The sequence below is a fragment of the Dermochelys coriacea genome, chromosome 5 (genome assembly GCF_009764565.3).
Source record: "Dermochelys coriacea isolate rDerCor1 chromosome 5, rDerCor1.pri.v4, whole genome shotgun sequence".
In the NCBI taxonomy this organism is placed as follows: Eukaryota; Metazoa; Chordata; order Testudines; family Dermochelyidae; genus Dermochelys; species Dermochelys coriacea.
The window spans coordinates 80,058,298-80,084,747 of NC_050072.1; the positions used below are offsets into that span (position 1 = coordinate 80,058,298).

At 39.3% G+C, this 26,450-nt stretch overlaps 1 long non-coding RNA gene across 1 annotated transcript; it reads left to right on the top strand.

Moving 5' to 3' along the window:
- The first annotated feature begins 1,360 nt into the window (after positions 1-1,360).
- Positions 1,361-17,988, top strand: LOC122460370. The gene is made up of 4 exons (XR_006281634.1): positions 1,361-1,500; positions 1,619-1,770; positions 15,997-16,052; positions 17,944-17,988. It is a non-coding gene; the product is annotated as an uncharacterized LOC122460370 (long non-coding RNA).
- The last annotated feature ends 8,462 nt before the right edge of the window (positions 17,989-26,450 follow it).

Below are 26,450 nucleotides of genomic sequence, written 5' to 3' on the forward strand. Positions count from 1 at the left end.
ATCTGTGGAGAGTAACCGGTATAATGGACACCATTCCGATTTGGGGCTTTTGGGTGCTACTGCAGTAGAAATAATAAATAATAGTAATAATGTACATTGCTGAGTGTGCAGTTTTGCATTCTAAATTCTCTTGATTCACATTAAACTCTTCCAGATTAAAATTGTCCTCAGTGGTTAACTTTTACTAGGTAAGCCCCATGACAGGGGTTCCTTCCATGATTCTAAATAAATAAGCACTACTGTGGCTTGAAACTGATATACAATTATAATCATCTTATTCAGGGAATGGTAGTATTCATCATGTTGTTAGTATTGTAAATTTGTACTATTGTAGATTAGAGTCACACAGCTTGGGGCCTTGTATCTTCACCTATTGTTTTCCTTGTGCTATGATAAATTTTCAGCAACACTTGATTAAAACTGCCAATTTGTTGGGTATAAAGAAAATCTCTCGACACCACCAGGACTAATTAGTTGTCTTTGCCAAAGGGGTAGTTGAATAATTGCATGCGATTATTGCACAGCTATGGTGCTTTTCATGTCAGTTGCAATGCAATGAAGATTGATTCCCTTTAATTAATCATTCAAAAATAACCCCCTTGTATCATTCCCCAAATAGGAACAACTATGTTCCTACATCGTTCTTCCAAAAGGCTCCTGAATGCAATTGGTTCCCTGATGAGATAGCATTGTAATCTGCATGTGTATGTGCCTGTCCTAAATAGGAGGATCTGCTTTGTAATTGTTTGTGGATCCTAGTTTCCTTGTTCTTTAACCACAGTCCCTAACTTGCTTTATAATCTTAACAGCTGCAAGCACATGAACATAAGCAGGAAAAATCCAGCTTTTACTAATTAAACTCTGGACAAGAAGAGGAGCTTCAACTCTGTTCTGTTTTATAATATATAAAGCAGAACAGAGTTGAAGCTCTCTCTCTCTCTCTCTATCTATATAATGTCCACTCTGTACCTATCTACCATGATAAATTGGCCTCATGCAATCATAAAATATTTCTTGGTAGGATTTTATGCTGCCAGACAATATTCTCATTATAAAAATACTTAAAGACATTGGGCCATCTCCTGCTGGAACCAATAGAGGTACTCTAGATTTACACTGGTGTATTTGTTTTTGTTGGTTTTTCATATGTTCTTTTTACTTTCCAGATTCTATATCATTCTCTTCTGAGCTAATTGCTTCCTTTTCTAATTCAGATTGTGACAAGGTGTGACTCCATTCTGGGCTGAAAAGGGTTAAGACCAGACTTAGGCTCAGGTAGCCACATCCACTGCACCTGTGCTGGGTTTGGTCTTAAAAAGGGGGAAGTCCAGACAGTTGAGAGGTGAATGGGATGAGTGCTGACAGGAAATTCCTATCCAGGATTAGCAGCCTGTTAGGTGGCAAGAAAGCCTGTGGGGACTTTGACTGGCCAGATTGGCTGCAGAAAGGAAGGCTTCAGCCAGGAAGACAATGATTGAAACTATGCTATCTGTCTGAGAGGTGTGGAGTCAGGGTGTAACAGCTGGCAATTATGTATGGGAGCAGGGACTAGAGATAGGGCCTGGCTGGGTGGAGGATTCCTTTGTTTTATGCCTTTTGGAACTTTGTTTTTTTGAAGGTCTCCTTTCATCTGGAAAGGGTGAGACTGCCTGGAGTGCTGGAGCTGTAAGCAGAAGTAGATTGTTGCAAGACCAAAGAGCTGTTTTGTGGGGAAAACAGAGGCAGAGTTGCTGCAACTCTATAACTGGCCATGAAGAGATGCCCTGGCTGGTGAGGTTGCTCTGTTATACAGACCATATATTTATGTTAAAAATATTAGATATTTTAATCTGAAGAAGTAGTTTAAGCATATTCACCATATATATGGCCAGATATATAAAAGTAAGATTTCTACCCACAATGGCATTGTTTTTCTGAAAACAGCTATTGTTGGTTGGGTTTTTTTCTTCAGAATTTTTTTTTCCAGTATTACAGAATCCTCTCAGTTAGTATAACATCTCTATATTAAGATAAATGATAGGCCTGACATGTACTGTTTAATAGGTATGTGGATCCAGGAGTTTGATTCATGTCCATCTCTGAGGTAGCATAGTCATTCTACCAAAGACCTACGTTTGCTGGATTGCTCATGAAATGTTTGTGAATCTTTTTGCTCATAAAACTGGGATTACATGATATAGACTAATCAAATTATACGCATTGATATGTATAAAACAGTTCAGAACTCAAGGCTCAGAAAAGGCTTACAATTTCATGGATGAACATGTAGTGTCAGTTTGCACCAACAGCTATACAAGTGGTGGTGGTCCTGTAGGAGTGTCCAACCAGTAAATGGTAGAAAATGTTGATTTTACTCATAAAGTAGCATCCACACTAATATTCACTGCTAAGGTGACACAAAGCTATACTATAGATATATAGTATGTCTGTATATAGTTATATAAGTGATCAATACCCAAATACCATTCAATTTTATTTTATCAAATAAGAGATTTTGAATTTAATTCAATGCTATCTTATACTAGTGTAATGAGTGTTAGTGGAATCTGATTGCTGAAAGACATGGGGATGAGGAGGTAATCAGGTGGTGGAATTGCAAAATGGATGCAACTTTACTTATTGGAAGATGCTTCTGCAATCCCACTAGGCATCTATCCGTACATCTAGCTGCCTAAATTGCTTTCAAAGTCTGACCCGTTGTATATGCATGTAAAAATGTAGCTTGAATGAGCCACAGAAAAGCGGATTTCTATCCAGTATAAACTTGAATATAACTGAAAGTGGAAAGTGCTTTTTTTCACATGATAAATCTGCTTTTCCATAGACTTCAGTTTCATTTTAATTAAGTTTTAATCTGTCCCTGTATAAAACTCTATCTTACTGTGGTTTTATAGAATATAAAACATAGTAAATTTAACACTCAATGTGGTTATCATTGTATTCTTATTATTGGAAACAAATACTTGGACAATATCCATGTCAAGCCAGAAATGAAAATAATGTACAACCACTACATTCTAGCTCACTAAATCGTCTCTCTGAAGAACCTATTTAGTAGAGGGCAATACACGAGAGGTACAGTAAATGTAGATGGTTCAGCTTCTTAAACCCTCATGGAATTTATAACATCTATTCTACAAGGAGTTGTTATCTATATATGTTGATTGCACATTCATTCTTTAAGCATTATAGGTCTAAAGCTAAAAGAAAGACAGGACTAAAATTTCTTCCGTAAATTGTTGAACATTTACAATAGATATAGAAATGCACAGTGTGAACACTGCTAAAGCTGTGAGAAAGTAAATTGGTACCGCCACAGGAAATAAAGCTTATACATAAGAACTAAGAGCTCCCTAGAATATATGAGCACATTTTTGTACTAAAAGGGATTATATAGCCCATAATGCCTGCTTCCTGAAATGTACATTTTGTTGGCTAATAAATTTACAACAATTAACAATAAATTCTCCTGTTTTATGAACCAGAAATACAAAAATTCTACTGGATATGCTGGAAAATCATATTTATAAACAAGTTTTAGTGATTAAGTTCAGATCCAAAGTGTGCTGCTTTTGGTTTCTTGCATAAAGAGCTATCATATAATATGCTCATGTTTTTGCCCATTTGCCAAGGAAGGGCTTGAAATAAAAATGGAAAACACAAGCAGTTCCACTTAATATATAATTTATCTTAAAATACAAAAGAATGTTCCTTATACAGCACATAATCAGGCTGCAGAATTCACTTCAATATGATGTAACCAGGATTAATGAGTCTATACTTGCAGTCATTCCTGAAAAAAATATTTGTATGACATTTGCTTTTTTCACAAATTAGTATTTGTTCACAAAAATACTTGTTTGTGAGTGTATTTACCCATTATGTAATTACCAAGATTGTGTAGTTGTAATGCTAAAAAGTCAAGCTCATGGCGTTTCATTTGCAGGCATGCAAACAAAATTTTACAAACCTTGTGCAGCCAGGTGTAAAATACCTTGTAGAGGGATTTAAGAAAGAGAATTTTTTTCTCATATACATCACTGCATTACTCAGTATATCCTTATGGTGCAAATAATATCGATAGTATTTTCATTGCCCTCATTACTGTAGTATTTGAGTGTTGTGTGTGTGGTGTTGTTGTTTTTTTTTTTTTAACACCCCAGGAAGATAGCATTTCCCTAGCATCCCTGTTGCCCAAGGTCACACGGAAATTCTGTGGCAAAGTGAGGACTTGTATTCGGGTCTCACAAATCCTAGGCTACTGTCTTAACTACTGAACAATCCATACCTCCCCTTAGGCATCCTGGCCATTGCTAAAAGGCAGATTATTATACAATTCCTTTTCTCTTAAGAATTGGTTCTGGAATCCTATCTTCCAAAATGCATCTTCAGTGTCTTCTGTGGCCATGTTATTCACTGAACTTCAGCTCTTTCTTCTCAGAGTTGCCTAACCAGTTTTTTTCCCAACATCCCAATGACTACACTACCAGACAACTTTAGTCCTAAATTCCTGGTTTGATGGTTGACAAGTGTGCTTAGTAAAATGGAAAATCAGAAATGCGCATGGTATGGAATAGAAGGTCAGAAAGGATCATGACACTCATGTAGTCTGACCTCCTGCACATTCCAGACCATAAACCACACCCACCCTCTCCTGTTATAGATCCATAACCTGTAGCTAAGTTACCTGATTTAAAGATGTGTGTTTGATTTAAATTAAAGATGAACAAATGGGGGCGGGGGGATATTCACACAATTGAATTTTTAAAGAAATTTAAATTTTTGACCTTATCTGTGACACTTTTGTATTTGATCTCCACAAATATATGAATAGTGAAGCTTTATTTCAATTGTTTCAATACTTTAGTTAAATTTCTAGACTACTTGCTAAGAGTGACTTTCAAATGTTATATAATGAAACAGTGTGAATATTATAAGTCACCCAGTCAGGGAACAGAAACAATACTGTATGACTTAAATGATGGTGGCACCAGAATGCACAATGGTAACAGGTCTTCTACACTTTGCTACAGTGTGACTTTCTGCAATTTGTTTCTCCTCTTGGTCTTTGTCTACCCAGCTGGGTGGGAAATGATTTTCCTATTGCACAAGAGTATTTCTAATTTTTTTAATTTGTTATCCCATTTCAAATTAGGATAATGTTTTTATTATTAGTTTGCAAAAAATTGAGATTGGAGTGGATTAATTAAAAGGTTTCATTTGACTTCAATCTTTTTTCACCTTTCTTTTAATGAGCTAGCATTTTGAAACAAGAGGTTTTAAACCAGGAAATGAAACTTCTTATTTGAGAAAATGTCAGAAGAAGATGTTCTGACAGCTTTGAAACTTTCTTTCAAAAAAAAAATTGAATCTGGATATTTGTTGAAACCAACACTTCTAAATAATTTTGGTTTTGAGAACTCATCAAATGAAAGTACTTCAGTAAATAGATTTCTTCCCCCCCCCCCCACCCCCCACTGCTGTACCTTCAAGAAAATTTGGCAGTCATGTTGTTGTGAAGACTGTTTTTGGAGTCAGAGGTCAACATGTCTGTGGAAAGAATAGAACATGCGCACAATAAGTGCCATTTGGCTCTGGGCTTGCCTCTGGAGCTCAGAGGGTTAGAGGAACACTCCCAGCATGAAGAGATCGCCAGTACAAATCTCACAGGTGTCTGGGTAGCAGTCTCAATCTCCTCACTAGATTTGCAATCGCAACAAAATTGGGGCTTATTTTTATGCTGGTGAAACTCCATTGACTTAAGTAGAATTACTTCTGACTTCTCACCAACATGTGAGATTGAAATCCAGCCCACTGATTAAAGTGGAAAGTATCCAGAATTGCTGGGGCAATAAAATGGTACTCATCCCTGGCTCTGTACTATATTGTGGAATAATCACTGTATAGTTGGGGATAATGTCTAACTTTGCATCTCCACAACTGTTTCTTGGATAAAACCAAATTAATATTATTCAGGAAAGGTTGCTCATGTCTGCTTACTTGCCGTCAAACAACTGATATGATCATAGTTATCTTTACTTTCCATCACAAACAGTGAAGGAAATGCTTTGTTTTTTTCATTTAATTTTATTTATTAACAGATATATTTTTATAACCAATATTAACTTATTTTATAATTAACTAGAGATATTTAGTGTATACACAATAATAAATTGGCCCATGTAAATCCCTAAAGCTGTATTGATAAGACCTGCTACCATTTGCTTTCTTTAACTTTTTGGTATTGAACACACATTGTGGTTGGTGTTCTCTCTTTTTTTTTTTTTTTTTTTTTTTTTTTTCTCTCCTCCTCTCCCTCCCCCCACCCATCTTCTGCCTTGTCGGTTGGTAGTATCAATTAAAATCTTTTATCATGTTGTTTAGGTCCAAACTTCTGGGGTTTTTTAATCTTTAAATGCATAACCTATTTACTAGTTATCCTATCAAAATTATGCTATAAAACTTTTTTTCCCCTATAGTTCTTATCTTAATTTTGAGTTCAGTTTTGGCTCTTCCTTAATATTCAAAAAAAGTTCTCAAATTATCAGGGTTGGTGGTCGGTGATGAACCTCTTCCACCAAATCCCCCAAAATTCCACCAGACCTCCTAAGTAGTTATCTCTTTTTTTCCTTCATGCCTGTAGAATTCTGATTTGATGGTTTTTCTGATACCAGAACTTTCCACACATTTTGATACCAGTCAATAGTTTTAGGGGAGTCGCTCCTTTTCCACCACCTTGCTATGGTAATTCTAGCAGCAAGTAGGAGAGGAATAATCAGTTCTTTATGGCTTTTATAAGACTGAGTTTTCATGATGATTTAATAAAAATACTAAGTGATTATCTGACAGCAGACACCCAGTTATTTCCCTTGTAGAATGTCCAACAGCTGTTCAAAATGGTGGATATGCTCAAAAGCAAAGACGTATGGATAAATCTTCCCATTTCATTACATTCTCTTCTAAATTTGTTCAATTTGTTTAATTTTAGATGAGTTGGCTACCATTCATAAATTTATGTAATTTTCTTTCATTATTAAGGTGTGGGGAACCATTGCTCCATATGTCCTCCCATTTCTCAATTTTTGGTGTCTATGCCTACGTCAGCTTTTCATGAACATAGTTATTTTCTGTAAGTAACAGATCTTTTTGAACAGAGTGGAAAGAAGCCTTCATGTTTCATGGATGTAGGTTTTTTTTGTTTACAAATTCCATCAATTTTCTGCTTAGGTTTTCCTTTTTGCATGGGTGAGTTAAAGTCTTAATTGTAAGTATTAATATACTGCAATTTTGGTGTCTTTTCATCCAGTTAGATAACTTTGTCTCTTCACCACTTGCCAAATATTGATGTACCTTCAAGTTTCGCAAATGTCAAAACTTTCCAGGCTTTTAGTGGGGTGAAATTCTACATTATTGATATAAGCATTAGAAATTGATGTGTACGGGCTTAGCTTTCCAAATTATCCCAAATTTCTATTGTTACTTTCATAAAAGGGTGGTTATATATTGATTTATAGCTTATGCTTTCTTTATCTAAGGGGTTATGTGGAGTTTGATTGCACAACAATAAACTTGTTCTGCCTCTACAAAGTCCTTCATGTTATCCTGTACACCAAGTTTCAGAACTGACTAGCTTGGTAATAGTGCTTAATGTTGGGTAAACCCATGCCTTCCTTTCAGGTCCAGTTCTAAGGCTTCATTATTGGGGTGCAAGTGATATATCAAAACATCTGGCTGTTGCTACTTATTAAACAACTTTCCAGGAGTTCAAGGGCTATTTAGACCCCTGGAAAATCTTGGCTTTTAAGAGTTTAAAGAAGTAAAATTTGGCTACTGTCAGTATTTTGCTATGATTTATATAAAGAGTAAAGACACACCCATCTGCTGATGTGTTAAGTATAATACTACCTGTCTGACTTGCAAAAAATAAAATCTAACATGAAAATAGAATTAAATGAAATACTGACAGTCTTGTAATACTTCTTTCTATGATATCTATCACCCTAAAAGGCAAGGGAGATAGTTTATACATTGCACCTAATCTATCGCTTTTTTCTGCTGATAACAGCAAATGCCAAAGTAAGGTTTAAAGTGTGATAACGTGATATGTTAAATTATATTATGCTTACTCTGAAGACCTCAAAGTGGAATCTTCTATGTAGCAATCAAAACAACAGTATTTTAATTTTCAGACAATGCTGTAGAAAAACTTGAAATAATAAAACCCTCTACTAAGAACTACTCAGAAATTAGGAAGACACACATTCACAAAATAAGTCAATCAGTAAAACAGCATACATCAGAAACAACTCTAGACTGACAAAACAAAATTTCATACGGTTTTCATTTTTCAACTGGCATCACCACAAAGAGACACGATGGTTCTAAAAACGACAAGGAAGCAGTATTTAAAGCTAAACTCCTGCATATTAAATATGATAAAAAGAAGTGAATTGACTGGTTGGCTTCTCAGTTACCCTATGCTTTTAACATATTTTTGAAATCCTGACAGATGATGGTAGCTGCTGAAATTACATGTCTGTGGAAACAAAATACTGAATTAGATCATGTTGAAACCACTGCAGGTTACCAGCTACATAAAACTGATGAGTTACACCAGAAATCAGCCCCTGGCCTGGAATGCCTTGATCTTAAATTAAAATGTATATAAAGTTCTCCCTGTATGTAGGTAGAATCACTATTACACAATCATTCTTACCTTCGTGGCTGCAAAAGTACCTATCAATTTTGTGAGGTTCAACTGCTTTCCAGCTTAACTTTCAATAGAAATTAGGGCTAAAGCACTCAATCTTTCCTACAGACACCAGAAGTCTGTATGAGCTTTAACTTGGAGAGCATATTCAGCTGAAGCTACAGTAAGAGGCATGCAATTAAATACATGCAATATGCTATGTAAGCATTGGGGAACACGAAGTTGTGACATTACCCAGCATACAAGCATTGACCAAGCATATCCCCTCAGTTCTCCAACCTTTTGCACTGCTTTGCAATGGGAGCAACCACTCCTGGTCCACTCTCATATAGCCTCCAGCATGTGAATTATTCCCAGCTATCCTGTATGAGTACCATGGCAGAGCAACACTAGCATATTCCTAGTCCCAAACTTTCCCCCATAAATGTGCATCTTGTCCAGGAGAGGGCTGGGCAGTACACCACAAGCTCATCTAAAGTCTGTCCTTATATTAGAGAATGATACCTGTGAATCCTCTTATCTCAAGGGAAGTTTCCCAAATACTTCAATCCAACATGCTGGTTTAGATAAAACAAGTTTAAGTGGCTACAAATAATGAGGCATAAAAGTCATAATTGGTTATACAAAAGTAAAATGCAACTAATACCTAACGTAACCAGCTAAGTGAATTTAAAGCGGAAGTCTCTCCCACATACTTACTTCAGGAGTCTTATTGGCTGAATTACTTTGACAGGATCCCTCCCTGAGTCCAAAGCTGTTTGTTAGCTTGTTCATCACATGTGGTGGCTGCTATGAGTAGGGAGAAAAGGCATCGGAGGCCCATTCTTATACTTTTTCTTCTTTGAGAATCATCCCTGGTTAAGGATAAGGAACATAAAGTCTATGTGAATGGGAACCCCCCACCTGTTTCCTTTGTCAGGATGTAGATTTTGCCCACACTCTCTTTCCTGCCAAAGAATGGCCACTTAGCCAGATGATAGTCCATTTGATTTAGTTGAAACCTGGCCTAGGCGTCGGCTGACCATTTGTCTTTAGGGAACTGGTGTATGACTCTTGCCCAGACTCAGAACCTGTCTTTATTATCATACAGTATAATCCCATAACTTTGCCACACATATTTTACCAGGATGATGATGATGATAGGTATTTTTGAAAGCCTCATAATTTACTGAACAAGGCATACTTTGTATGCCATCACAGGTTTCAGAGTAGCAGCTGTGTTAGTCTGTATTCGCAAAAAGAAAAGGAGTACTTGTGGCACCTTAGAGACTAACAAATTTATTAGAGCATAAGCTTTCGTGAGCTACAGCTCACTTCATCGGATGCATTTGGTGGAAAAAACAGAGGAGAGATTTATATATACACACACACACACACACACACAGAGAGAACATGAAACAATGGGTTTATCATACACACTGTAAGGAGAGTGATCACTTAAGATAAGCCATCACCAACAGCAGGGGGGGGAAAGGAGGAAAACCTTTCATGGTGACAAGCAGGTAGGCTAATTCCAGCAATTAACAAGAATATCAGAGGAACAGTGGGGGGTGGGGTGGGAGGGAGAAATACCATGGGGAAATAGTTTTACTTTGTGTAATGACTCATCCATTCCCAGTCTCTATTCAAGCCTAAGTTAATTGTATCCAGTTTGCAAATTAATTCCAATTCAGCAGTCTCTCATTGGATTCTGTTTTTGAAGCTTTTTTGTTGAAGTATAGCCACTCTTAGGTCTGTGATCGAGTGACCAGAGAGATCGAAGTGTTCTCCAACTGGTTTTTGAATGTTATAATTCTTGACGTCTGATTTGTGTCCATTCATTCTTTTACGTAGAGACTGTCCAGTTTGGCCAATGTACATGGCAGAGGGTCATTGCTGGCACATGATGGCATATATCACATTGGTAGATGCGCAAGTGAACGAGCCTCTGATAGTGTGGCTGATGTGATTAGGCCCTATGATGGTATCCCCTGAATAGATATGTGGACAGAGTTGGCAACGGGCTTTGTTGCAAGGATAGGTTCCTGGGTTGGTGGTTCTGTTGTGTGGTGTGTGGTTGCTGGTGAGTATTTGCTTCAGATTGGGGGGCTGTCTGTAAGCAAGGACTGGTCTGTCTCCCAAGATCTGAGAGAGCGATGGCTCGTCCTTCAGGATAGGTTGTAGATCCTTGATGATGCGTTGGAGAGGTTTTAGTTGGGCGCTGAAGGTGATGGCTAGTGGTGTTCTGTTTTCTTTGTTGGGCCTGTCCTGTAGTAGGTGACTTCTGGGTACTCTTCTGGCTCTGTCAATCTGTTTCTTCACTTCAGCAGGTGGGTATTGTAGTTGTAGGAATGCATGATAGAGATCTGGTAGGTGTTTGTCTCTGTCTGAGGGGTTGGAGCAAATGCGGTTATATCGTAGCGCTTGGCTGTAGACAATGGATCGAGTGGTATGATCTGGATGAAAGCTAGAGGCATGTAGGTAGGAATAGCGGTCAGTAGGTTTCCGATATAGGGTGGTGTTTATGTGACCATCGCTTATTAGCACCGTAGTGTCCAGGAAGTGGATCTCTTGTGTGGACTGGTCCAGGCTGAGGTTGATGGTGGGATGGAAATTGTTGAAATCATGGTGGAATTCCTCAAGAGCTTCTTTTCCATGGGTCCAGATGATGAAGATGTCATCAATGTAGCGCAAGTAGAGTAGGGGCATTAGGGGACGAGAGCTGAGGAAGCATTGTTCTAAGTCAGCCATAAAAATGTTGGCATACTGTGGGGCCATGCGGGTACCCATCGCAGTGCTGCTGATTTGAAGGTATACATTGTCACCAAATGTGAAATAGTTATGGGTCAGGACAAAGTCACAAAGTTCTGCCACCAGGTTAGCCGTGACAGTATCGGGGATACTGTTCCTGACGGCTTGTAGTCCATCTTTGTGTGGAATGTTGGTGTAGAGGGCTTCTACATCCATAGTGGCTAGGATGGTGTTTTTAGGAAGATCACCAATGGACTGTAGTTTCCTCAGGAAATCGGTGGTGTCTCGAAGATAGCTGGGAGTGCTGGTAACATTTTTATGGCTGACTTAGAACAACGCTTCCTCAGCTCTCGTCCCCTAATGCCCCTACTCTACTTGCGCTATATTGATGACATCTTCATCATCTGGACCCATGGAAAAGAAGCTCTTGAGGAATTCCACCATGATTTCAACAATTTCCATCCCACCATCAACCTCAGCCTGGACCAGTCCACACAAGAGATCCACTTCCTGGACACTACGGTGCTAATAAGCGATGGTCACATAAACACCACCCTATATCGGAAACCTACTGACCGCTATTCCTACCTACATGCCTCTAGCTTTCATCCAGATCATACCACTCGATCCATTGTCTACAGCCAAGCGCTACGATATAACCGCATTTGCTCCAACCCCTCAGACAGAGACAAACACCTACCAGATCTCTATCATGCATTCCTACAACTACAATACCCACCTGCTGAAGTGAAGAAACAGATTGACAGAGCCAGAAGAGTACCCAGAAGTCACCTACTACAGGACAGGCCCAACAAAGAAAACAACAGAACGCCACTAGCCATCACCTTCAGCGCCCAACTAAAACCTCTCCAACGCATCATCAAAGATCTACAACCTATCCTGAAGGACGAGCCATCGCTCTCTCAGATCTTGGGAGACAGACCAGTCCTTGCTTACAGACAGCCCCCCAATCTGAAGCAAATACTCACCAGCAACCACACACCACACAACAGAACCACTAACCCAGGAACCTATCCTTGCAACAAAGCCCGTTGCCAACTCTGTCCACATATCTATTCAGGGGATACCATCATAGGGCCTAATCACATCAGCCACACTATCAGAGGCTCGTTCACCTGCGCATCTACCAATGTGATATATGCCATCATGTGCCAGCAATGACCCTCTGCCATGTACATTGGCCAAACTGGACAGTCTCTACGTAAAAGAATGAATGGACACAAATCAGACGTCAAGAATTATAACATTCAAAAACCAGTTGGAGAACACTTCAATCTCTCTGGTCACTCGATCACAGACCTAAGAGTGGCTATACTTCAACAAAAAAGCTTTAAAAACAGACTCCAACGAGAGACTGCTGAATTGGAATTAATTTGCAAACTGGATACAATTAACTTAGGCTTGAATAGAGACTGGGAATGGATGAGTCATTACACAAAGTAAAACTATTTCCCCATGGTATTTCTCCCTCCCACCCCACCCCCCACTGTTCCTCTGATATTCTTGTTAACTGCTGGAATTAGCCTACCTGCTTGTCACCATGAAAGGTTTTCCTCCTTTCCCCACCCCTGCTGTTGGTGATGGCTTATCTTAAGTGATCACTCTCCTTACAGTGTGTATGATAAACCCATTGTTTCATGTTCTCTGTGTGTGTGTGTGTATATAAATCTCTCCTCTGTTTTTTCCACCAAATGCATCCGATGAAGTGAGCTGTAGCTCATGAAAGCTTATGCTCTAATAAATTTGTTAGTCTCTAAGGTGCCACAAGTACTCCTTTTCTTTTTGTATGCCATGTATCACTTGTAAAAGGGGTGAATATGGGGTACAGACTGTCATACAGGGGCAGTTTGTTCTTTCTGAAAAAGTTCAGGATCTCATGAGTTTTTACTTTATCAGTGTTCAAAATATGTTTTAATGTCACAAGTTCACCCAGTAGGTCAGCTGGTAAGTCTGCTTCAATTCTTTACATGCCTTTTCTAGAGTCGTCCTTATCCAGTTTGGAAAATAGAGCTACACATAGTTACAAATACTTTTAAAATCTCCTGTAAATGTCTGTAATGACAATTAGAGAGCTCTTCTCAGGTCTGGAGAAAAGCTCTGTATATGCTCAAAAGCTTGTCTCTTACTTTCACCAACAGAAGTTGGTCCAATAAAATGTATTGCCTAACCCACCTAGTCTCTCTAATATCCTCAGATCAACACGGCCACAACACCACAGTAATAACAATGTCCAGAAGTGAATTTAAAAAATCAATCCTGAATTTCTTTTGTATCCATTTCACTGACAGCTGCTCTAACTTTAAATAAGCTCTTTTTCTGTCTCCTTGAGTGAATAAACTGGAAATACTGGCTCTACATCCAACTCATGATCCATTTCTCAAATTCTACATCGAAACTGGCTGATTACAATCCTGGAGGGCTGCTGAAGTTTCTGTTTGTAGATTCAAAGGCCAGAAGGGACAATTGTGATCTAGTCTGATATCCTGTATAACACAGGCCAAAGAACTTCCCCAAAATATTTCCTAGAACAGATCCTTAAGAAAAATATATTCAATCTAAAGTCTGCATGCCATGCTAAGATCCATATAATTTCCCTGAAACTGACTTTTGATTATTCTGATTTCTTTTAGCATCTTGTACCATACCGTGAGGGCTACTATGAAAGGCTAAGTAGACTGTTTCTCCTGCAATGATTTTGCCTGTGAGCAAACCATGCTTTCAGAAAGTGAGTCATGTAGCTCCTAGAATGCCTCACAAATCTGGAGGAGCTGTTCATCAACAGCTTCTACAGCATATATCCATGCTTCCCATCTAGTTTCAGACAGAGGTTTCAGGGAAACAGTCACATTTTAATATAGCTACCATATACCATCTTTGCAGTACACCAAACAAAATTTTTGGACTTCCGAGAAGAAGCAGCAGCATCAGAAATCAGCCAGTTCAACTGTGACTACAAGATACATATATGGAGTTAATTTTCTTGATTTGCACCTGTGAACTCTTGTACTTGCCCCTCATGTTTGAGCCATTGTCATAACCTTGGGCTCTTCAGTCTAAGTCCCATGTCTTCTAGCTACTTCAAAACAGTTTAATCAAGTTCAGTTCTAGTACTGGCTTTGATATTCAATAATGTAAGAAAAGATTCTTTAATAGCCACAGCCTGATTCTTCATCCATTTTTGCATGCCAAAGAATTAGACATTTATCCCACATGAAAACAATTTGGTGTACAGTGGAGCAATACTGCATAGTATTTTGCAATTTTCACTTCCACCAGAATTTGCTGTTTAATTTTTTGATGCAAAAATTTAATGAACTAATTTTGGGTGTCCTTACTAACAGAATGCACATTTCACCTGCCTTTACTTTATCCAAATCAGCTGCCAAAACAGGATCATACTTTTAACAATAACTCAGTCACTCCCAGGAAGTTTCCATTCCATATGTCTCCCAAGTATTCAACATCCGCTCTAAATGGCAGATTTTTTTTTTCTCCCAGAAAAATAGTGTGACATGTTGAAGTTGCTGCAGTATTAAATGCCAGTGGTGTTTCTCATCTTCAATTTCCTGCTGCAGCTTTTCATCAGTAGTCACACAATTCTTGATGGTTGTGCAGTACTCTCCAGACTTAGAGCTTGTCTATGCTACCACTTTTGTTGGTATAACTTATGTCACTCAGGTGTGTCATTGAACGAAATAAGTTACACCGACAGAAGTACCAGTATGGACAGCGCGATGTCAATGGGAGAGCTTCTCCCACTGACATAGCTACTGCCACTCATGGAGGTGGTTTTCTTATATTGACAGGAGAGCTGTCTCCTGTCAGCATAGAATGGCTACACGAGCAATCTTACAGTGGTGCAGCTGCATCAGTACACCTATGCCACTGTAAGCTCATTAGTGTAGTCAGGCCCTTAGTAATAGTTCATATGACCGTCTGTTGTCTCGTGCTCCCTTAGTTTAGTTTCCAGCTTCTTCCAGTCTGACACACCATTTACGAAAGCTGCTTCAGGATGTTTAGATGTCTTGAGAGGTGCTCTGGCAAACATTGCATGGAAAATAGAAAACTCTGCTCTTTGCACAGGAACATAGCTTTGACTGATAGCTTCTATATTTGGTAGTACTCTTCTATGGTGTTTAGCAGTGAAACATCTGCCATTCCTCTGTAGAAAATTAAAACTTTCAGATGTCACTTGAATAGGACATCTCTCAAGATAACAAATTGAGTCTGAAAGTTCAAGAGGACATGGCCATGCTGCTGGATCTTGCCCTAGTCTTGTCTTGTGATGAGCTGTTGCTTGGGACTTTTTCCTGGATACTAGCTAAGGAGGCTGACCTGACAGATTATCATAATCTTCATGACAAATAAGAACAGATGGCTCACTTAAATTGTCCGAGCTACCTCTCCCAGCTTTAGAAGTTGCAGACGCATTCCTCTCATGTTCAGTAAGGTTCTCATCTGAAATTTTAGTCAAACAGACATTGTGGACATAGATGCACTAGGCCCTAAATGATCTTTTTCCTTTCTGTCTCCAGGACCAAAATGCCACTCGGCTAGACTGGCCTGCTGATGTTACATAATATCAATGCTGGTAAGCTGGTGTTTTTGTTTTAAAGCCTCTGACAGATATTTTTCATTTTTTTTTTATGGTAGCATGGTTGAACTTAACCATATTAACAGTGAAAGAATGCTACCCAACCCTTACTAATATGATGCCTGCCTACATTTTAGCATCACCAAGATGGCACTGGTAGGATACTACCCAGCAACACGTTGGGGATTGGTCTACCAAAAAACAACAGATGGATGTCTTTTAATACTTTAAATAGTAATTATAAAATTAAGATTAAGAAATCATAGCAAGGTGATTGGTGAAGAGAGATTACATGGACAGTGCCTCTATATTTTCAAAGTGAAACAAACAAATGCATACCTTTAAATTATAAATGCGGAATCAGCTACAAGTACGTGGTCCTGCAAATCTTCTCTGTCTGATTGCAACAGTTGAATTTGAGTAGTTTACCAAGATACTTTGTGCTGGACCACTGAATGCATATGACAGCTCTGATGCAACATCCATGGTAACTACTGACCTCTTGGATTCTAATCTAGACACATTTGGTTTTCCTGTTTAAGGTGATTAGCATATTTAAACATGACAAAGTATTTAAAATGAACAGCCTTGTCAGCTACAAATGTTATTCAGCAGACAGACAGGAATATATAGTCCCATCATTGTCATTTCCGCTGCTTAACAGTGGGTAACTTTGTACATATTTTGACCTTTGACAATAATTTCTGGGAAGATTTTTTTTTTTTTTGGGAGAAGGGGGCAAATGTCCCCAGTGCACCACCTCTAACACCTGGCCTACTCCCTTTTGCCATGGCCTTTGTAAAGTGGATTGCTTAACCCTGGGCTTCTTATTTTCCCCAAATGAAGTTGTTTATCATAGATTGTCATTGATCTAAGAGACATTTAGAGACTAAAACCAGGATTGTTTGGAAAGTGAAATTTAATTTAGGGTAGGATATTCATTTAATTTCCACAATTCTACCTAACCATGATATTTCATATTTTGAACAAATTTTCAGATCTGTTTTTATTTTTATTGATAATTAATGTGTATAATATATAACTCTTGCCATCTTTTTGAAATGTGTATTTTCAGATGTCTTAATGAAGTAATTGCCCATTTATATTTGTATTTGTATTTATCTTTAATATCTTTCATTAGATCAGAGCCCACACCTACGTCCAGGAGCTCTGACTTGTAGTAATTTATTTTAAATCCTGACACTATGATAAATTTTAAGATTTCTCTTGCAAGTCTCAGTGCATGAGTTTGACTCATAACAAATGCCATGATATCATCTGCCTATAAAGCTAATTTGTGTTCCCTGTTTCCTACAGTAAATTTATATGAGGATTATTTCTGATAAAATGAGTGACTGTCTCCATAACCATGGCCAAAAGAAGTGATAATAGATATACTTGGTATATACCTCTAAAAAGGGGAAAAAATTCTGATATCCCATTTACTCTTAAAGTGAGGGAAATTCTAATTTCCATCTGACAGGCAGTAGAACCTATGGCCAGCACTTCTTGCTGAAGTGTAATTGTCAGTCAAATGACTGGCAAGAAAACACTTAGCCCTGGTCTACACTACAGGGTTAGGTCGAATTTAGCCATGTTAGGTTGATTTTTATAATGAATGCGTCTTCACAAGCAACCCCATTCCGTCGACCTAAAGGGCTCTTAAAATTGACTTCTGTACTCCTCCCCAGTGAGGGAAGTAGTGCTAAAATTGACCTTGCTGGGTCGAATTTGGGGTAGTGCAGATGCAAATCAACATTATTGGCCTCCGGGAGCTATCCCAGAGAGCTCCAATGTGACCGCTCTGTGCAGCACTTTCAACTCCGATGCACTAGCCAGGTAGACACTACCACTACCTTGAATGATGTACATTTTCATCTCACCACAGCCACAGGCAACAGGAAAAGCCCTGGGAACTTTTGAATTTCATTTCCTGTTTGGTCAGCATGGCAAGCTCAGCAGCACAGGTGACCATGCGGTCCCCCCAGACTTGTAAACAAGCTCCAGCATGGAGTGAATGAGAGACACTGGATCTGATTGCTGTATGGGGAGAAAAATCTGAGCAGGCAGAACTCCAATCAAAAAGAAAAAATGCGAATGAATATATATATATATATATATATATATATATATATATATATATATATAAACAAAATTGCACAGGGTATGATGGACAGAGACTACATCAGGGACACACAGCAGTGCCGCATGGAAGTCAAGGAGCTCAGGTTACCAAAAGACAAAGGAGGCAAACTGCAGCTCTGGGTCAGAGCCCCATACAACTGCTTCTATGATCAGCTGCATGGCATTCGGGAGGGGGCGGGCCTACCACTACTCCACCACTGTCCGTGGACACCCGCAAGGGGGGAGTCTCACACGAGAGGAGGATTTTGTGGATAAAGAAGAGGGGGAGGAGAATGCACAACAAACAAGCGGTGAATCTGTTCTCCACGGCAGCCAGGACCTTTTCATCAAATGTGGTGAATGCACATTTGTGACTATAGTACAGGGTTTAAAAGCAGTAGTGTTTAATGTTTGATTTTCCCTGAAGAATTGGGATGCATTCACGGCCAGTACAGCTACTGGAAAAGTCTGTTAATATGACTGGGGATGGAGCGGGAATCCTCCAGGGACATCTCCATGAAGCCCTCCTGCAGGTACTCTGAAAGCCTTTGCAGAAGGTTTCTGGGGAGGGCTGCCTTATTTCATCCTCCATGGTAGGACCCTTTACCACACCAAGCCAGTAGCAACTAGTCTGGAATCATTGCAGCACAAAGCATGGCAGCGAATGGTCCTGGGTTTTGGTCACATTCAAGCAACATTTGGTCTTTATCTTTCTGTGTTAGTCTCAGGAGAGTGATATCATTCATGGTCACCTGCTTGAAATAGGGGAATTTTTGTAAGGGAACAGTAAAAGGACCCCGTTCATGCTGGGCTGTTTGCGCTTGGCTAAAAGGGATCATCCCATAGCCACACGGCAGGGGGAGGGGTAATGAGATCATCCCAGATAGCCATGTGGAGGGAGGTGTGTGCTGCACATCCACCCAAAAACCGCAGCCCCTCCTTTTAAATGGCAAACCCAACTGGCATTGCTTGCTATGGAAAAGGAGGATGCTGCAGTTTGAAACCATCCCCACTTGTTATGAAGGCGTTAGAAGCCAAACCCGTGTACCCTTTGGCTTACCATGGCTGCCTGGAAACCGAATTCTGTTGCCCAGCCATGTGTGATGTGTCACCATACCGGCAATATAAAAGGCAAAATGCGACCTTGTACCTAAAGCACATGTGCTGTTTGCTGTGAATTGCTTGATTCACTGTGAAAGAGTCTTCCTTTAGTTCTCAGAAATGTATCATCTTAAATTTTACTCTCCCTTTTTATCCCCCCTGCAAATGTTTCTATGCTACCCCTATCATCTCCATCCCTGAGGTTACCGCAGATTAGAAGGCGAAAAAAACACACTCATGATGACATGTTTTCTGAGCTCATGCGGTCCTCCTGCACTGATAGGGCACAGCTGAACGCATGGAGGCATTCAGTAGCAGAGTTCAGGAAAGCATTAAGTGAGCATGATGAGAAGAGGCAGGATGCAATGCTGAGGCTAATGGGGGAGCAAATGGACATGCTCAGGCATCTGGTGGAGCTGTAGAAAAGCCAACAAGAACACAGACCGCCACTGCATCCACTGTACAACTGCCTACCCTCCTCCCCAGGTTCCATATCATCCTCACCCAGATACCCAAGAAAGCTGGGGGGGGGGGGAAGGACGGAGGCTCTGGGCACCCAGCCATTCCAGGGGATGGCCCAAGCAACAGAAGGTTAACATTCAAACAGTTTTGATTTGTAGTGTGGCTACAATAAGCAATATGCCCTTGTCCTTCCCTCCTCCCCAACCCCACCTGGTCTACCTTATCAGTTATCTCCATTTTTTTGTTTTTGTTTTTAATTAATAAAGAAAGAATGCATGGTTTCAAAACAACAGTGACTTTATTTCCTTTGCCAGCTGTGATTGAAGGGGGGAGGGTGTTTGACTTACAGGGAATTAAAATCAACAAAGTGGATGGGTTTGCATCAACTGTCACACCGTAGCCTGGCCAGTCATGAAACTGGTTTTCAAAGACTCGCTGATGTGCAGCACGCCTACCTGTGCTCTTCTAAACTCCCTAATGTCTGGCTATTCAAAATTGGCAGCCAGGTAATTTGACTCAACCTCCCACCATTCCATAAACATCGCCCCTTTACTCTCTCAGATATTATGGAGCACATAGCAAGCAGTAATAACAATGGGAATATTGGTTGCGCTGAGGTCTAACCTAGTCGGCAAACAAGGCCAGTGAGTTTTTAAACGTCCAAAGGCACATTCTACCACCATTCTGTACTTGCTCAGCCTATAGTTGAACTGCTCCTTATTACTGTCCAGGCTGCCTGTGTATGGCTTCATGAGCCATAGGAGCAAGGGGTAGGCTGGGTCTCCAAGGATAATTATTGGCATTTCAACATTCCCAATGGTAATTTTCTGGTCTGGAAAGTAAGTCCCTTCTTGCAGCTGCTCAAACAGCCGGAGTTCCTAAGGATGCGAGCGTCATGCACCTTTCCTGGCCATCCCACGCTGATGTCGGTGAAACATCCCTTGTGATCCACCAGTGCCTGCAGCACCATTGAGAAGTACCCTTTGCAGTTTATGTACTGGTTGGCAAGGTGGTCCGGTGCCAAGATAGGGATATGTATTCCGTCTATCACCCCCACCACAGTTAGGGAAACCCATTGCAGCAAAGCTATCCACTATGACCTACACATTTCCCAGAGTCACTATCCTTGATATCAGAATGTCAATGACTGCATTGGCTACTTGAATCATAACAATCCCCACAGTAGATTTGCCCACTCCAAATTGATTCCCGACTGACCAGTAGCAGTCAGGCATTGCAAGCTTCCACAGGGCTGTCACCACTCACTTCTCAACTGTCAGGGCAGCTCTCATTTTGGTATTCCTGCACTTCAGGGCAGGGGAAAGCACCACACAGAGTTCCAGGAAAGTGGTCTTACACGTGTGAAAGTTTTGCAGCCACTAGGAATCATCCCATACCCACAAAACTATGCAGTCCCACCAGTCTGTGCTTGTTTGCCAGGCTCAGAATCGGCGTTCCACTGTATCAACCAGCCCCACTGCTGCCATGATGTCCCACTTGCCACAGCCTGTGCTTTCAGGAACATCTGTGTCCATGTCCTCCTCACAATTGTCCTCATGCTGCCATCTCTTAGCCAGGTTCTGCACATACTGCAGTTTAATGCGCAAGATGTTTACAATGCTCGCAACAGCAGCGGTGAGCTGAGCAGGCTCCATGCTTGCCATGCTATGGCATCTGCATGGGTAACCCAGGAAAATAGGCATGAAATGATTGTCTGCAGTTGCTTTCATGGAGGGAGGGGGGGAGACTGATGACATGTACCCAAAACTACCTGCGACAATGTTTTTGCCCCATCAGGCATTGGGAGCTTAACCCAGAATTCCAATGGGCAGCAGAAACTGTGGGATAGCTTCCCACAGTACACCGCTCTGTGAGTCAGTGCTAGCCATGGTAGTCTGCCGACTTAATGCGCTTAGTGGGGACGTACACAATCGACTGTATAAAATTGATTTCTAAAAATTGACTTCTATAAAATCGATCTAATTTCATAGTGTAGACATACCCTTAGTTATCACTAACCTTATAGCTATGTTTGGAGGGGGGGTTGTTTATCCACCTTCCTCTGTTTTTAAAGCATTTATTTTAGTCAAGTAAAAAGAAAAGAAAGAAGTGATGGAAGGAAGGTTATTCTATAAATATAACTTTATCCATGGTAATTAAATCAAATACAATTCCAACCACTACAGTACAACAAAGAAATCACTATGATAAACCCATAATGTAAATACTTGCTGCTCATGAAAAAGTATTGTGAAGCTGTCATTGTTGGTCAGCTGTTGTGATGAGCAAATTGATGAGGATTAGATAAGCAATGTAGTGTCATAAGCAAAGTTCAAACAGTCCAGTCTCCTCCTAATGGACATATTATGAGTACCTTAGTGAAGGAAGAATTGACCTTGTAATTGCCCCTTTCTGGGATTGGTGACATTGCTATAGCCCTTAGACATTTCTATAAGCAAATCCTTCAAGAGACAACTGGCACAGCAGTGTGTCCAGAGAAAGCTCAAGCTTTTGTTGACAGGGCAATTGAAGTCAGTTTCTAGGACAGATTTGGGAAGCACAGTCAAATGCTGTGATCATATTTTCAAATACTGTATCCTTCACAATACATTTATAAAATTACAACCCTTCCCAATTTTGACATCAGCTGTGGGATTGGACCCAAGACGTCTGGATCTAAAAGCAATGCCCTATTGCTGGAGCTAAAGAATCCAGCAGTACTATTATATCAAGGGCTGTAACAGAGTCCGTCATAAAACTTTATGTGCTCGTGCTACTAGGACAGTCAGACACACTGCAAGCGTGAGTTACACCAGAAACTACTGATTTTAAACAGGAATAACATACATATTGTATTGAAACAGTCTTGAAATACTTGATAATCTGGCACAACATTAGGGCATGTAATTAGGACTGTTATGGCTTGTTTTAAGTAGGATCACAGATAACTTACAAACAATAATATAACCCTCATGCTACCGTTTTTAGGTAGGGAAGTATTACCCTCATTTTAAAGAAGGGTAAAGTGAAATGGAAAATGAAGTGATTTGCCTAAGGTTATACAGCCAGGAAGAGATCACAGAGATAAGAAAAGAATGGCCATACTGGATCAGACCAGTGGTCCATCTAGCCCAGTATCCTGTTTTCTGACTGTGGCCAATGCCAGGTGCTTCAGAGGGAATGAACAAAACAGGTAATCAGAGTGATCTATCCCCTGCCATCCACTCCCATTTTCTGGTAGTCAGAGGCTAGGGACACCCAGACCATGGGGTTGGATCACTGATCATCTTGGCTAATTGCTATTGATGGACCAATCCTCCATGAACTTACCTAATTTTTATATGAATCCTGTTACAGTTCTAGCCTTCACAACATCCCCTGGCAAAGAGTTCCACAACTTGACTGTATGTTGTGTGAAGATGTCCTTTGGTTTGTTTTAAACCTGCTGCCTATTAATTTCATTGGGTGACTCTTGGTTGTTGTGTTATGTGAAGGAGTAAATAACACTTCCTTATTCACCTTCTCCACACCATTCATGATTTTATAGACCTCTATTATATCTCCCCTTAGTCATCTCCTTTTCAGGATGAATAGTCCATCTTTTAATCTCTCCTCATATGGAAGCTGTTCCATATCCTTAATCATTTTTGTTGCCCTTCTCTGTACCTTTTCCAATTCTTGTATATCTTTTTTTGAAATGGAGCAAGCAGAACTGCACACAGTATTCAAGGATTTATATTGTGCCATTATGATATTTACTGTTTTATTATCTATACCTTTCCTAATGCCTACTAACATTCTGTTAGATTTTTTGACTGTCACTGTATATTGAGGAGATGTTTCCAGAGCACTAACCATGATGACTCCAAAATCTCTTTCTTGGGTGGTAACAGCTAATTTAGACCCATCATTTTTATATACAGTTGAGATTGTTTTTCAATGTGCATTAGTTTGCATTTATCAACATTGAATTTCATCTGCCATTTTGTTGCCCGTTCACCCAAGTTTTGTGAGATCTCTTTGTAACTCTTTGCAGACTACTTTGGATTTAACTATCTTGAGAAATTTTGTATTTGCAAATTTTGCGACCTCACTGTTTACCCCTTTTTCCAGATCATTTGTGAACATGTTGAACAGTGCTGGTCCCAGTATAGATCTCTGGAGGATCTGAAAACTATAATTTATTCCTACCCTGTCTTTTAATCAGGTACTGACCCATGAGGGCATCTTCTCTACTATCCCATGACTTTGTGCTTTGCTTCAGAGGCTTTGGTGCAGGACCTTGTCAAATGCTTTGTGAAAGTCAAAGTATACTGTATCAACTGCATCAGCCTTGTCCACATGTTTGTTGACACACCTCCCCCCCACTTAAAGCATTCTAATAGATTCATGAGGCATGATTTACCTTACAAATGCAGTGTTGACTTTTCCCCAATAAATCATTTTCATCTATATATCTGATAATTCTATTCTTTACTATAGTTTCAGCCAGTTTTGCCAGTACTGAAGTTAGGCTTACTGGCTGTAATTGCCAGGATCACCTGTGGAGCCTTTTTAAAAAAATAGCATCACATTAGCTATCCTCCAGTGATCTGGTACAAAAGCTGATTTAAATGATAGTTCACATACCACAGTTAGTAGTTGTGCAATTTCATATCTGAGTACCTTCAAAAGTCTTGGATGAATATCCTCTGGCCTTGGTGACTTAGTACTGTTTGTTTATTCAATTTGTTCCAAAACCTCTTTTAATGAAACCTCAATCTGGGATACTGCCTCAGATTTGTCACTTAAAAAGAATGGCTCAGGTTTGGGAATCTCCCTCACATCCTCTGCAGTAAAGACTGATACAAAGAATTAATTTAGCTTCTCTGTAATGGCCTTATCGTCCTTGAGTGCTCCTTTAGCACATGGATTATCCAATGGCCCCACTGGTAGGCTTCCTGCTTCTGAAGTACTTAAAAAATTTTGTGAGTTTTTGAGTCTTTGGCTAGTTGCTGTTCAAGTTCTTGTTTGGCCTGCCTAATTATACTTTTACATATGACTTGCCAGAGTTTATACTCTTTTCTATTTTCCTCAATGGGATTTAACTTCTAAATTTCAAAAGGATGTCTTTTTGCCTCTAATCACTTCTTTTACTTTTTTCCTTCTCTTACTATGTTTTTTAATTTGGGGTATACATTTAATTTGGGCCTCTATTATGGTGTTTTCAAACACCATAATTCCTTGCTCTGAACAGTAGGCTCTGGAGATGTTTGCATCACAAAATAATGACACAAATGTCATAGTGCCCTGGAGGACAAATTCATAACATCACAATTCTGCACATAACACTGTAACTAGTGGTTTTCACCATATGAACTTTCAGAGTACTTCCATTTTGAGAAAGTAAAGAATCGGAGATCTTTTTAATGTAAAAAATATATATATATATGCAAAATGTTATCCAAAGAGATGAATAATAAATATAAACAGTGCAGTGGCTATAACATTTTTTTTAATAAACGGAAATAACCTGAAGGAGGGAAAAATCTTAGATGGGAACAATAAAATGTTGATGTATATTCCACAGATCATTGTTTTCCATGGTTTAAAAGGAAAACTTCTTTCATAGGTAGTCTGTCCCTCTGACTAATAGAACCTGAAAATACAATGGAAGATTAAAATAAATTATTTTTGTATTGCTTAGTGAAAATTACACCTTTTGTGTAATCATGACATTCCTTATTTATTTACCACCTTAGTTTACTCAAATATTTAAAATTGCAATCCAGCACTACATATTGATTTCCAATTGATAGTTATCATCTGTGATCTAATAAAATGACAAATTTTCAAAAATCTACCAACAGAGACCTTTATAATACAGGACATGGGTTAAACATATTTGCATGTCATGTCTCATGTCTGCCTTTTATGAAGCTGTTGTAAATGATTTAGCTTAGCTTTTAGATTTCAGAGTCATTTCATTTCAATTTGGACTCTCCCTCATATAATTCGTAGGCTTTGTTCAACCAAATGAAGACTACTGACATTTAGCGTGTTGAATAACATGTCAAAAATCAGGGATGCTGAAATTCACAGTTTGTGGATTTAGTAAAGATGTGAAATAAAGGCCTTGATGCATGTTAAAATCACAGTAAAATGTAAGTGAAACCTAATTGTAAAATGTAAATGAAGCTTAATTGTTTACCATGCACTTTCAGTTGATATCCTGCTGTAATACATGGCAGCATCCATTGCGGATATGTTGGGGCTGCAAAGCAAAGTCCAAGTTGGTTTGGTTGTGACAAATACCCTCCTTATTCATGAACCAGAAAGTGCAGAGCTTTTCAGATGGTGGTGGTGGGGAAATACAGCTTTCTGCAGTAGCGAACACTTAAAAGCATAGTCCCAGAGGGAAAAAAAAAATTATTCGGAAAGCACCACTACATTACAATCAATATTTTGATTTGCTAAACAGAAAAGATTTCATAAGAAAATTTTACTGAAGTTTAACAGCTAATCAGGTAAATGTATCATCATGTTTTTTTTATATGGCTTTGTTTTCAGTGTGGTAAAAAACCAACAACTTCTTATCAAGTTCATTAATGCACTAAGCATTCATTAGAATACATTCTACTGCAATGAGATACTATATTCAAAATTCTTGAATTTTGAGTCTTTTGGAGTCAGAATAAAACTAATTAAGGCAAAAACAACCAAAAAAAG